Raw genomic sequence first — 14,760 nt, 5'->3', positions numbered from 1 at the left:
AACACATAAATAAAAAATTTGTCATTTACAATGCCAATAGCTCTAACTTTTACAAAGGCGAAACCGTTGCATTGTAAATGCTTGTTATTGTTGTGATGAAGTTTATGAGTGCCAATAAGATGTTTGGGTATGATGAAAGGAGTGGATGATTGGAATTTTAAGGAAAAATTAATTAGATATTAGTTTTTATATAATGAACTAGCACACTTCATAGATGTGATTCAACTGAAACGATAGTGTCAAAATTAGTTTGTTAATGTTTGCACAATTGTGGCAGGAAATCTAAGATTTTACTGAATTTTTAATGTAACGTATGAATGATTTGATGAGAAAGAAATTCAATAAAGACAGAATATGCTATAGTGTATGACATTTTGCTTTCTGGGCAGCATGTGTACTGTATTGAGTGATTGTTGAGTTGTTCATGTGATTGTATAGGTTGCCGGGGATGTTTTCTCTAATCATAGCTGTTGCCCTACCCCAGGAACCACCACCCTATAAGCAGGGGGTCCTTTTTAGGTCGAGCCTGGGCAGCGCATGCGCTGCTCTACGAGGCATGCTGTATTGAGGTACGGACCTGAAGCTCCGCCCACTCTCCGCCCATGTTTTGCATTAGCTTGTGTCATTGTCCTCTGTAAACTGTGGCTGTTCATTAGTCAAAAGGCTTAATAGTTCCTCCTTAGTACTGCCTTGTCTCATTTTGTAACCCCCCATGGCGACACCCCCTGTTAAGTGTGTTGTTCCTCAGTAGGCTTTAATTACAGCCTCTAAGCACTATTTTCTCAAATAGCTTTGACCTGCCTGCTGTTGCAGGCAGGACACGCTCTCTCCTAAAGCTTTAAAAAAAATTATAGCACGCGATTGCAATGCAATAGGTCTCGCATGTGCGAGAATTTAATCTATTGGCATTGTAAATGACAACGCCTTTTATTTATCCGTTTTAAAAACAACACATACATAAAAGGCATTGTCATTTACAATGCCAATAACTCAAAATCTCATAAATGCAAGACCTATTGCATTGCAAATGCTTGTTTGCTATATGTCCAGTTGAACAACAGAACACTGGCCTGACAGAAAGACATGGAGAGGTCCACTTTAAAACTCCGACCCAGAGCACATGGAACAATGGATCATAAGCTCTTGTGGTGGCTGATTGCCATGAAGAGAAATATGACAAAATTACTTAGGTGGTCTATTTTCATTGCAAGGATTGAAATTCACTGTGGAGCACAAAAGAGTGTTGTCCCTATTAAAATTATGATGGCCTTTCTAGGAACTTTACTCCATCTGACAATAGGGAGTACCCAAGACAGCAGTAGTCTCAGGAATTCTGATTTAGGGAGGGCACACTGTATAGTTAAAAGCCTGTGGCACTCTGTCCATGAAACTACCCGTTCATTTTCTTGCTGAAGCTAAGCTAGTATGCTTACTGCTGCAAGATACAAAAATATCTCAACTCTACAAAACCAGTGTTCTACATAATCATGGCATGTTGTATACTGACAGAGTGCTAAACTCATTTGGGAGTTTTGGTGGCCATGTCTACTCCTTTTTCATGGGTTACTACTGCCCTCAAGACCAGGCCATGCCACTACTAATGGTTGGTGGCAGACTATTATCAGAGTTGTAAGCGCGTCTTTTTATCTGAACTTCAGTGGGGAGAAGGCTTAACAGTTCATCCAAGAAAACCTATATAGTATGCCATGACTGGGCCCTTTAGTTCTCCAGGATCATGTGTAGAGTGTATTTGTACATGCTTGAGTAAATGGGGGGTGGGGTACACATGCTGGGGCCCCCTGTTATATGTACATAGCCCCTAATGTTGTAAGGTGTTCCAAGGGATTGGTGAGAACCAGCTGTCTCTCCTCTCCCTGTATGTTCCCCTATACAGCTCCTTAGATTACCCACTCCCTCTAAAAATTGTCATGAATCCAAGTGCACTGCCTCAATTGAAGCATCATTTCGAGGAATGACCATTAGATGCATTGGACTAAAATGGAACGGGTTCCAGAAATTCAAGATGTGCCCTGGCCACAGCAACACCGGAATTATGACTATGGCATGAAGGCCAAGAAAGTGGCAAACTACCTCTGGTTTTTGGGAATATTTTAGAAAAAAATAGCTATGCACCAACCTCTCTGCAAGAGGGACGTGCAAAGACCAAAATGTGCAGCTTTTCTTCAACAGAGCAGGAACAATGTAAGAAGTAACCAGATTGTGATTCTGGCAGCTATTTCTAATCCAGGACCTGGATCCGGGTCCATCCCTCTGAATCTTCCAAAATGTGTCCTGGTGAAGTGTGCTGGCACTGGAACACATTCAAGAGATTCAATCTTTTTCAGTTTACTTTACTATGTGGGCCTGCAGCCTGCAATGAGGTGCATTTCAGCAGTAAATGGCTCACTTCAGTAAGTGGCTAATTTCACAGAAAAACACTTATTTCGTTTGATCAAGTTGAGCATCTTGTTGGGAGTGTTTGAACAACAAATGGAGTGGCACAGCTGGAACCTTGCCTCTAAATTCAGCAAACAGTGGGAAATTGGGTGTTACATCACTTGCTTCTGTCAGATAAATTCCGAATTTTTAAAGCGATTTTCCCCTAAGCTCCCTATATCTCTGAATTTGTATTTTGTCTGAATGTCCGTTATTGCTTGTAATTGCACCTGCTATCATTTATATAACATACAGTGCAAAGTGAACATTTTAACCACTTAATAATTATATATTAACACACTGGTATACAAATCTGCGACATTATCAGATTTCTTAAGTGCGACATTTCCATGGTTTGGCAGTATTCTACTGCCAAATGTGTGACACTTTGGGTGAGACTTTTCTACCAATAAAATCAAGCAATGAAGCCCATTTAAAGAGATAAATAGAAGTAATGACTCCCTTTTGAGCAATGTAACATTTTAAAAGGCCTTGACACTGCTGCAAAACATCTGAAATAGAACCTCATGGTGCTAACTTAATCTTCCCTCTGTGTTGGGCTAACCTGAAATGCAACACAGAATGCTGTTGATCCAAGCTATGTGATGCCCTTAATCAGCTGAGAGCTCAGGACGATGAAGGAAGGCCAGGGACTTTCAACTTGCCACTGAGTGTGTTGGGCTCGAGACTCGTGGCGCTGAGTGATGTTGCGGCAGAGGACTGGCCTCAACTGCAGCACACAAAAGCTGTTCTCGTAGTGCTGCAGTGTTACTCTGTGTTGAATGACTTGTCTTCTACTGCTCCCTAACCAGGCACCACCTGCCATTCCGAGACTATCCCTTAGTTCCTCGAAATGCAGTGCTAACAAATCCTCACACAAGCATTTGCAATGCAATAGGTCTCGCCTTACTGAAAGTTTCATCTATTCGCTTTGCAAATGATAATGTTTGTTAGATTTTATTTTTTTACAAAATATCCCAACAGTAGCATATATAATAAATGAAAATCCACAAAGCAAGAACAGGGTGTGGTATAACAGGCTGTTACTATGTGTCTTTGAGGAGTTGTAAAGGGACCTCTATTAGCCATATAAGGTACTGCACCGTTACTTATTCTACTGCTGGGATATTTTTTAACAAAAAAAGCAATCGTCTCGCATTAGTTTGATTTAGAGCCATTAGCGTTGTAAATGGCAATGTCTTTTACCTATGTGCTATGGAGTGTATGTATGTGGTGTGTAGTGGAATTATGTGGGTTGTATTGGATGAGTTGTGTAATTGATTGGCGTGGAAATGTGTGCTGTGGAGTGGAGTAATGTGGTTTGGTGTTGAATTATGTAGTGTGGAAAGACTTTGTGTGGAGTTGAATAGTGTGGCATGGAGCAGTGTGGTGTTCAGGGAAAACATGTTGAATGGAATTATGTGGCGTGGAGTGTATTTATGTGGATTGTATTTATGTGGTATTGAGTAGCATGCAATTAGGTGGAGTTGAATTATGTGGTGTTGAGTGGTATTATGTGGATTGCAATGTTGTGTGGTGTGGAATTGTGTGGCTCTGAATTGTGGGTTGTGGAATTGTGTGGCATTGTTTTGATTTATGTGGCGCTGAATGCTTGTTGTCTATCTACAGCAGTGCTGACTAAGTACATATATAAAAGCCTTCCCTTTAAAAACTGTGAAAACATCATGCAAAAGCTTCAGAATAACAATGTTATCATTCGTACAATTTCTCGAACGAAAGCTGCCCTGTTTATATATAGTTCCGGGTTGAGCAGATTTTTTTTTTATTCTAGTAAAGGAGTCCTTTTCTAGAAACATGTGGATTATGGTTGTTTGCTTATAACAAATAGCTCAGATGAATTGGTTACATCTAATAAGCCCTATTTACAGGTCGAGTTCCCTTGGAATTTGAATTATATTGTAAACACTTGAGAAAATTAAGATTAAAAAAGGAACATTTTTACAAAAGCAACACACTATCCCATATGCAAGAAAAAAAAAGCCTTGAACGATATCACGAATATTTTTTATGATAGGCTAGTAGTGTTGGGATTATTGTGTAAATGTTTGTTAAAAAAGAAATGGATTATTTCAACAAAAATTCCACGCAGTATCATATTATAGTAACATAAAAGCAGCACATGTTTCTTAAAAACAGACTTAGGCTTTGATTGCTGATCGTTATCTTACCAGGGCTGTCTCCTACCTGGAGCACCCATAAAAAAGCTTGCTTAGCTTGAACACTGAGCAATAAACTCCTCTTAAGAATAACAAAAGACTGGCTTTCACAGAGCAGTGCCATTTGCATTTTCTAAAGCTCTGCGTTCTAGCAACTGAAATGTGTGCTAAAGAAAAACACCCCCTTTGCATTAAAGCTAGAAAACTGCATTAAGTGACAGTAAATGACACCATGTGTCTTTAATGCATTGCTAGACTGTCTCTGCGGACATGGGAGGAGAGAGGGCATTCCATAAATAATCTGGTTCTTAGACAAGTGCCCCACTTCACCTTTGTGGAAGTTATTTTTAGAATCTGAATGGCTGCAAAACTCTAGTTTTTGAGAAAGACAAGGTGACTGTGGGGAAAACTACATTTAATGTGGGTTTGCCAAAAAAGTGTTTTTTCCAAGTTTAATCTTTCTCTACCCTCATGCGTTAGAAAAACCCTCCATTTACAACTCGCATTTCTGCAGGGCAATTTAAACAAGCAACAGGAGGGAGGGATGTTGGTGCTAATTAACCCCTTCGCTGCTTCTGTTGGCCAATGTCCGTCACGAGCACTACCTCTGTATTGCTGCGCATGTCCGATGGCCGGCGCGGCCACGCCCACCTAATTAAACCGCCTTACCGCAGTGGAATTCGCGCTACAGTTAAATGGTTATAGCTGGGTGGGGATGTTAATGTAAAACTTGCAGCAGACAGCATTGATTAAAGAAACAGGAGGGAGCTGAGGGGAGTAGTAAATTGTAAACAAGCAGTTGCAGATTCCAGGAAAGCATGTTGTGCGTGCAACAGGAGAAAGACATTTAAGAAAATAGTGCCCACAGACAGTAAATAAAACATACTGTGAAACACCACAGTAAGAGGGCTAGTCCTCATGTTATGTTATGTTAAGCATACTTATAAAATGCATGGCTGCCCCAGCAACGGGGCGTCCTAGCGCTGAGACAGACCTGTGGCTATTAGCAAGGATATAGCTAAAATTTATAAAATAGCCAGGTTTTAATCAGTTTCCTAAATGCCCAGTGATCTTGTGTGCCTCGAGCAGCAAGAGGGGCAGAGTTCCATAGGGCGGGTGCCATCGCCCTGAAAGCGCGCCCCCTTGCTCAAAGCCTGCGCACTCGGGGGCTACAGGCTAAATACAGATCAGCAGGGTACAGGGCTTGGGTCGGAATATACAGTGAGCACAGCCCTTGTAGAATTTGGGGGCTTTGGCCATGCAGGATCTTGTGCGTAGTACACAGAGTCTTAAACTGGACTATCTGTACTATGGGAGGTTACAAAGAGAGACAAGGAGGTACTAAGGTGGGACTACTAAGCCTATTGACGAATCAAAATCCATCCTTTACAAAGGACAGGAAGAGAAGCCAATTGTAAAGATGGGCGGAACATGGGCGGAGCTTAATGCACATATACTGATTGCTGCATGCCTCGAAGAGACATCGCAAGCACTGCTCTAAGCGAGACCTAAAAAGAACCAGGGGGGTGACCAAGTTAGGCAATATGTAAGTGACGCATGGCTCATGACATCACAACATGTACATCACAGGAAGTGGCATCACAACCCATGACCTCACAGTAAGTGACTTTAGATCTTAAGAACTCAGACATATGTTTAGCATGTCTATCATAAGTAGATTTCAGGGCATTATTAGATTCAACAAAGTAAATTTGTGTCAGTGTTGTGCCAAAAAAGTAATGCAACCCCAACACAAAATCTGGACCTCAACTTATGCATTACATTTTTTTAAACACTCCCACAAAGAAATTTGCAACGAGGAGAAACATTGCATTAAATCTATTGGGCTCAATTGTTTTCAAAGTCTATATTTTAAAATATATTAGGTGGTTAACGCACCTTCTGTAGAGATCTTTCCGTGCCCAGAAAATATCTAGGAATAATGGAAAGATAATTTCTGAGGTTATCACATTTGCTTGAGAGATCTCTGTTTTATCTAGTCCCAGTTTTGAATCAAAGCTACATAAAGGGTTAATATGTCTCCTGCAAAGCACATCATGTAATATGCAGAGAAGAGAGTCTATTTTATGTAGCTAGGTAAGTGGGTTGCTGCTTTTAACATTACGATCCTTTTGTTACTTTCAGCTCATAAATCGTAATCCATCCAATACAGGGCAGTGTGCTATAAAGGACATGCGACTCCCACACTCTGTTTTATGTAACACATCCTGTACATTGATTTACACACTTGCATGATTTATTGTCAATGAATAATGTGTATATGATATAAAGTGCTCTGACACCCTGCAGCTAGATGAGTAGCACTTTAATGGAACTAAAACAAAATAATGGTAAATCGTTATTTGTGTAATTACGGAGACACACCAGCACATCTGACATTCTTATAATGGATGCATGTCTCTTATATACAAGGACTGTATAAAGTCAAAAGTCTCTTAAGTACCTTTTGAACTATTAACAAGCTGCGTGCCTTTGCTTTCCCTCCACTGTGTTTACATTTAGGTGTGAGGCTCTAGATAGCTCTCAACCAGGATATCCCAAAAAAAGTAGGCCCGATGGCTCCGAATTTCGGCCTTTGTTATGGGCCCAGCTGGAATCTGAAAATAAGCCACCTCCTTGCCTGATTGTGCTGCTTGGAACAAAAGCAGACAACGTGCAGGCACCACTGAATGTGTCCTGGTGTTTGGAAATGACACCTGGACGAGTTCAGCATATTTCTGGGAGGGACCAACTTCTTGGCATGATATACGGCGTCCACCCTGTGAAAAATGTGGCTAGACACAGTGTACCAATGTGTACATTTGACTCCTGACCTGGTTGAACTGATCTGTGCAGCTCTGATGTGCACTGCAGGATGCTCCTGTTCAAAGTCACTTGACTCACTGAATTAACTTGGGAGGATGAAAGCAAGTAAAGGACGTTCTACTTGTCAATAACTGCGTAAAGCCTGAAATGAGAGGTGCGTGGTGTTCTGGCTATGGACTGGCCTCTTCTGCAACACACAGCAGCTATTTTCTGAGTGCTGCAGTTTCACTAGGAGGTTTCTACTCTTAACTCCATGTAACAGGAGTCTCTGACCTGCCCTTACCCGGAATCCAGGGGAGGGTGCCAGAAGTAATCCCCACTGTCTGGCCACTAGGCAATCGAAGATGGCAATTGCACCACGATTCTCTGCTCGGATGCACTCCCAGGTCAAACAGGATTACTTTAGAAGCCATCCCAGAGTCAATAACATCTTGTCCAACTTCCTCCTCACCAATAACATCCTGGACGACTCCCAACACGGGTTTAGAGCTGGTCATAGCACCGAGACAGCCTTGCTCAGTGTTTCTGAGGACCTCCGTTCCATTCTTGACGCCGGCGGTACTGCAGCACTGGTCCTATTAGACCTCAGTGCTGCCTTCGATACGGTGTCACATGAGGTCCTCTTGATGAGACTGGAGGAAATTGGAGTCACAGGGGCAGCCCTGGGGTGGTTTAGAGACTTCCTGTCTAACAGGTCTTTTAGAGTCTCCACCCCCCCTTACATCTCGAAGGAGCATAGCATTGGGCAGGGAGTGCCGCAGGGCTCGTCCCTTAGCCCTACCCTGTTCAATGTCTATGTCCGCCCGTTAGCGGAGGTGGCTAGAAGGAATGGTATGGCTTTGGTATCATATGCAGATGATACCCAGTTGGTGGTGGCGCTGAATAACAACAGTGGTCTGGAAGCCCTTCACTTTAAACAGACACTCATCGACATCACCAACTGGATGACGGCGAACTTTCTCCAACTAAACGCCGGTAAAACCGATATTCTCCTCTTGGGAAAAAATACAGCTTCCTGGGGAGATAATTGGTGGCCTGACATTCTGGGCCCACCCCCCAAGCCAAAAGACTGTGTAAAAAATCTAGGTGTTTGGGTCGATTCGGCTCTAAAATACACCATCCACACCAAGAAAGTGGCCGCCACGTGCTTCGGCATTTTACGCAACATCAGGCCCATCCTGAAGTTCTTTGACTGCCGCACTCGCCAGCTTATCGTCCAGGCGACGATCCTTTCTAGACTGGACTATGCCAGCTCTCTCCTTTTGGGAGCGAACCTGGCTGAAACCACCAGACTGCAGAGAGTCCAGAATGCGGCTGCCAGGGCTCTGGTCGGCCTCCCTCGCCACTCTTCTGTCTCAGGAACTTTAAGAAAACTGCATTGGCTCCCGGTGGGAAGAAGGATCCAGTTTAAGGCTCTATGTCTAGCCTTCAAGATCCTCAAAACCGCCTCTCCCCCACTGCTGAGTCCCCTCCTGTCTGAGTATACACCCAGCAGATCCCTCCGCTCAGAGGGACAACATCTAGTGACCATCCCCCGCACTAGACTTGCTAGAGTTGGGGGACGCTCTTTCAGCCTCCTTGCTGCCAAGCTATGGAACAGCCTGCCTGTAACCATACGGGGGATGCATGATCTTTTAGCCTTTAGAAAAGCCATCAAAACCCATCTTTTCCAATAATCCGTTTTCTTTGTGCACCTTCATTCTGCACTCTGGTCAGCTTGCAGCGCCGGGACGCCCCTTGGCTGGGGCAGCCGCGCGCTATACAAATTCTCATAACATAACATAACATAACATTGGATGATCATCCAACTACCTTAGAAGTCATTTACACGTCATCAGACATCATCAAGCTCTTGAAGTCATCAGCAAGCTGCAGAAGCTCAGCCTGATGATTTGAGGATGACTTGAAAAGGAGTACCTGATGACTCTAGTAGGCGTCATTATTCGTGATGATTTAAGGAGGACTTGAAAATTAGTATCTGCTGACTTCAGAAGGTGTCATCATTCCTGATGATCTGAGGATGACTTGTAAATGACTCTCCGATAAGTTTACAAGATGACATTGTTCCTGATGACTTTGGGGTGATTTGAAAATAAGCATCTGAATACTTCAAAGGTACTATTGTGTTTTCAATAAGATGTTTTTGCGTCTGGTGATTTTAACAGGATTTGTTTGTCTATTTAACCCATTCGCTGCGGCGGCTATTCCGCCGCAGCGATAAGGAGGTGAGGCGGCCGCGCGGCGGTTCCGTGCTTGTGAGGGAACCGCTCCGTCACGGCTCGCGGGTAAGCTGTGCTTGTGACGGAATGGGTCCGTCACGGCCCTTCCGTTCTTTAGAACGTCAGCGCAGTCGCGGAATTCGCGCCGCGCAGGTGCGGCGGCAGGGCCGTGACGGAACCGTTCCGTCACCAGCACAGCCCACCCGTGGCTGGTGACGGAACGGTTCCGTCACGAGCATGGAAGAGGTTAAAGAGCACGTCCACCACTTTAGTTTCAGCTTTTCAGAAAAATGCAAACTGTTGGATGATTGCACAATGAATTGCAGATACACGTCTAACCTCCTGCAGCTGGGAGCCCCAAAACCCAAACACACCTTGAACCCCCAAATTAACCCTTGCACCCCAAAACCCAAACACACCCTGAACCCAAATATTAACCATTGCACCCCAAAACCCAAACACACCCTGAACCCCAATATTAACCCTGGCACCCCAAAACCCAAACACACCCTAAACCCCCAAATTAACCCTTGCACCCCAAAACCCAAACACACCCTAAACCCTAAAATTAACCCTGACACCCCAAAACCCAAACACACCCTGAACCCCCAAATTAACCATTGCACCCCAAAACCCAAACACACCCTGAACCCCAATATTAACCCTTGCACCCCAAAACCCAAACACACCCTAAACCCTAAAATTAACCCTGGCACCCCAAAGCCCAAACACACCCTGAACCCCCAAATTAACCCTTGCACCCCAAACCCAAACACACCCTAAACCCTAAAATTAACCCTGGCACCCCAACACCCAAACACACCCTGAACCCCCAAATTAACCCTTGCACCCCAAACACACCCTAAACCCTAAAACTAACCCTGACACCCCAAAACCCAAACACAACCTGAACCCCGAATTAACCCTTGTACCCCAAAACCCAAACACACCCTGAACCCCCAAATTAACCCTTCCACACCAAACACAAACACACACTAAACCCTAATATTAACCCTTGTACCCTAAAACCCAAACACACCCTAAACCCTAAAATTAACCCTCGCACCCCAAACATGCTCTAAACCCTTAAATTACACCTGGCCCCCCAAAACACAAACCCACCCTCAACCCTAAAATGACCATGTACGCCCTAAAATCCAAAAGCCCTACAGACCCCCAAACTTTTTATAAATGCGGAATGCCGGGAGGCGCTGCTGTGATATGATACTTTCTGTACCCCCAGGCTGCACTTCCTTCATAAAGTATTTCCATAAACACATAGGGGCAGATTTATGTTGCCTGACGCATCTCTGCAAATCAGCAGAGATGCACCAGGAAACATACGACACGCAAGTTTATCCTTGCGCCACCCATGATGCGCCGCATTTACAATGCGGCGCACCATGGCGCAGGAATAAACAGATGCGTGTCGCATCTAGGGAGTGAAGTTGGCGCAGTGCTGAAGGTGTGTTGCATGCGGCACGCAACTCCAGCACTGCGCCAACTTGCCCTATCTGTTAACATGGTGAGTCAAGCCTTACGCCTGCTTCAAGCAGGCGCAGGGGTTTGACGCATCAGCGTTGGGAAAGTGACTCCGTGAAATCTCAGAGATTTCACTGAGTCACTTTTCAGGGGCGTTCCTGCGACCAAACGCCCCCTCCTGCGTGAAAACGCCCACATGAAACCTGACGCAGGTTTCATGTGGCGCAGGGCCTTACACCGTGACGCATCTCCATAGATGCGTCACGATGTAAGTATGTCGCAACGTGGTGCAGGGTTTACGCCGCCGCTGCGTCACAGCAACGGTGGCGCAAAAGTGCCGCAAGTCGGACATAAATCTGCCCCAATGTTTAGTGGAATCCGATTGTTAGACTCTTTAAACAACTGCGGACAGACCTGCTCATGGCCCGAGGAATAGGTCTTGCAAAGGAAAACAAGCTTTGTAGTCATGGTGACTGCCGAATTCACTCCATCACAATACTAAAATACATTTTTAAAAAGCACAGCTGCCTCGAACACAATGCCAAAATCACCTACTGTAAACCATCAGTCTGCCGGCTGGCTGGGACTCGAACCACAGATCCTCAATGGAGAGCAGCTCTCTCACCTTTTCATATACCGGAAGCCGGTGGATTCCTTTAGCAAAAGCCTACGCACATCCGGGAGCGCCAGAAGTGACGTCATTGTTCTGCGGCAAGAACGAAGACTGCCGTGAGTGCAATGGCCAATAAAGGGACAGGTGGATTGGCATAGGTCTCTTTATTTTTCCAACTCCACTTCCTTCATCGATTTCAGCGTATACTCAGATAAGTGCTACAGCTGTTATAAAAGAGCAGCATCGATCCTCCGCTCTTGGTCCCAGCTGCTCAATTTCCGTCCCAGACCAGCTTCCTCATTCTTCGGAAAGCACGAGTTTTCATTAAGGGGGCAAATTCAGACGCAGCTCCCTGCATGTGTGTGCTTCGTACGTGTTATAATGAATGCCTGCGTTGCAATGTGTGTGTATTATGTGTGTTTGATGTTTGTCTGTATCAGCCTGCCTGCTTGTTTAATATGCACCTTTTGTGTTTGAGGATGTGTATTTTTCTGTATGTGTGACGTAGTGCGTGCCTGTGTGAGTTGTGGAAAATTGCAAAAAGCCTAATTAATGTGTTTTACAGCAAGTTCTTCGCCGTAAGGAAAAATAAATTACTGCCCGTATATTGTAGGTCCCATGTTGGTTCCAAGTGCACCTGCGTGTATTCAAGATTCTCGACCAAATGGAACAGTTTTAGACCTACTGAAGAAAAGTTGTCAATAAAAGAAGGCTAAACACATTTATTTATGTGAATATTGTATATTGTTGAGCATTACTTGTGTCCTTGCAACTTGTAGTGAGCTTTCATTACTAAATGAATGTGTGCTCTATTGTTGAATCTTGGTCACGTTCCCCAAGCTGTGTAGTGTGCAGAGCAGCACATTTCTAAAACACTGGCAGTTTTCATGGATGCGTTTCAAAGCATAAGAATAAATGCTTCAAATAACTTAGCCGTTGTAATGCTGGTTCCTTATTTTGTTTGCTATTTGTGTAATTGAAACGCCTGGTTGCCTGTGGCGATTGAGGTTTACGCCCTATTTAGGAAACGTAGTCCGACGCATTCCAACATCTTGCAATATCTACTTTCGCCAAACAGGCTATCATTCTGGTTTTGTTCCATGTGCATGCAATGTTTTTAACTCGTTTGTATATATTATTTAGACAGGGCCAATTACGTATTCCCTGTTTGCGCGAATTTACCTTGACCGCTAAGATCTCTGTAAAAATGAAGCAGTTCTTGTTACATCTGCCACTATCGATCCCAGCCATATATTATCCAGTTACAACCTGACCTACTGCTAAAGTGCAGAGGGATCGAGCCCTGAGATAAATCACATTAATATTTCTCTCGCGCTCTCTCTCTCTCTCTATCTCGCTCTCGCTCTCCTAGCATTAAGGTGAAAGCACGCACAAGTTGCAGTAACGCGTGCCTTCCCCATTGATTGAGATCTTATAAGAGGTTTCCCCATGCCCTCTTCTCGTTTGAACTGCGGGTACTGCATGTGTCAACGAGGTATGGGATCCCTTTATGTTAAATTTCATCTCTTACCAAACACCTCTGGCAAAACACTTATAAGGTCCCAGAGGGGAGACCTATTGGCTATGCCAATGCTTGTGCTTTATGTATTTGCCATTGTGATGCCTTTTGTTTAATTTATAAAGCCATTACATATTGCACAATTAACGTACAATACTACTAGCAAAGCTAATATCTTTAGCTTAATAAAAGGTGAAACCTATTGCATTTTTAACGCTTGTCCTTTCATGTTGGGGGTGCCGGTGGGCAGAGGGTAGCAGGCATATGACTCTCTATGCATCTGTGGGGATAGGTAACTTGATTTCCCGTCACAAACCCCAGTGTGAAAGGTCACTTATTGATAGTTCTTCTATTTCTCTCATAATGCCTCTACTTTGCTATTACTATTTGTCCTGAGCAGCAAGACCTAAGCATACACTCTGGCTCTCCAAAAATAACGATGATTATTAGGTAATTTCCTCAATGGCCTTCAGTGCATGCCCAAACACTTTGTAGTCCAAAATCTAGGCATATTAGATAGAAATTGCACCAGGTCAGTGTACTTTTTGGGGTGCTTTTCTCCAATAAAATCTTTTAATCAGTTTGATATGCTTTGTCTTTTACCTCTGAAACTTAAACCACACACAAACTAATTCCTAATTTTTGATTTCTGTTCTTTTTTATTGAGTATATAAAAAAATATATATTTACATGGAGCATGGGGTATACGTGAGCGGAAAGACAGAGAGCGAAGGAGGAATAATAGAGTCAAGGAAAGGAGCGTCGGGGGGGGGGGGTGGGGGGTTCCAGTTCTACTGTTCGTGTCCTGTCCTGTCGGACGTTGTTTTATGTCTCCTTTGCGTCGCTTCATTGTTCGTTAGTTTTACTTTCCCCAATCCCAGGCACTAGTGAGGAGGGGGGGGGGGGAATAGAGAGGGGGAATAGAGGTCCAGGTCGATAGCAGGAGTGCATGGTACGTAGGAGCGTGTGTCCCTTCTGTGGTGTCTGGGTTCAGCGCCTATGGGGGTTTATGTGATGTTAGGTAGCGGTCTAGGGGTCCCCACATGTTCGCTTGCCTATGTGTTCCCGGTGAGTGTTTCGCTGTGATGTTATCTGCCCCCCTTAAGAACGTGACCCAGTTTAGCCATGCTTGTGGCGCAGCTTTTGAGGTGTCCTTCCAGTTACTTAGGACTGTTTTGACTGCCGCCGTTAGCAATAGGTCTATAAGGTCACGATCTTCTGTTGTTGTGATTGACGGAGATGTAAAGCCTAGGACTAGGTTTGGAAAGTCTATGTGTATGTCTATTCCTGTGATCTCGTTGATGAGTGTTGCAATTCTATTCCAGAAACCCCTGACCTTAGGGCAGCTTAGCAAGAGATGTTCTAAGTCTCCCTTCGCTTTATTGCAGTTCCAGCATGTTTCGCTGTCTCGGATCCCCAGAGCGGCTAGGCGGGCTGGTGTCCAGTATGCCTTATGCACTAACCAAAACTTGGTCTGATTGAGCGCTG

The 14,760-nt window shown here is 44.2% G+C and overlaps 1 protein-coding gene across 2 annotated transcripts in view; it reads right to left on the bottom strand.

Annotated features, from left to right (window-relative positions):
• The window catches only part of HEMK1 (HemK methyltransferase 1, mitochondrial release factors N(5)-glutamine), a 332,911-nt gene extending 321,110 nt beyond the window's left edge, over positions 1 to 11,801 (bottom strand). The window contains exon 1 of one of the 2 annotated variants that reach the window (XM_086938813.1): positions 11,696 to 11,801. The gene's annotated coding sequence lies outside the window, so the exon portion shown is untranslated. The remainder of the gene's footprint in view (positions 1 to 11,695) is intronic. The other variant, XM_086938814.1, reaches the window with a different exon arrangement.
• Positions 11,802 to 14,760: the final 2,959 nt, after the last annotated feature.

The sequence above is a fragment of the Lissotriton vulgaris genome, chromosome 9, assembly GCF_964263255.1.
Source record: "Lissotriton vulgaris chromosome 9, aLisVul1.2, whole genome shotgun sequence".
Taxonomy (NCBI): Eukaryota; Metazoa; Chordata; class Amphibia; order Caudata; family Salamandridae; genus Lissotriton; species Lissotriton vulgaris.
This window is presented reverse-complemented; position numbering and strand designations above follow the sequence as displayed.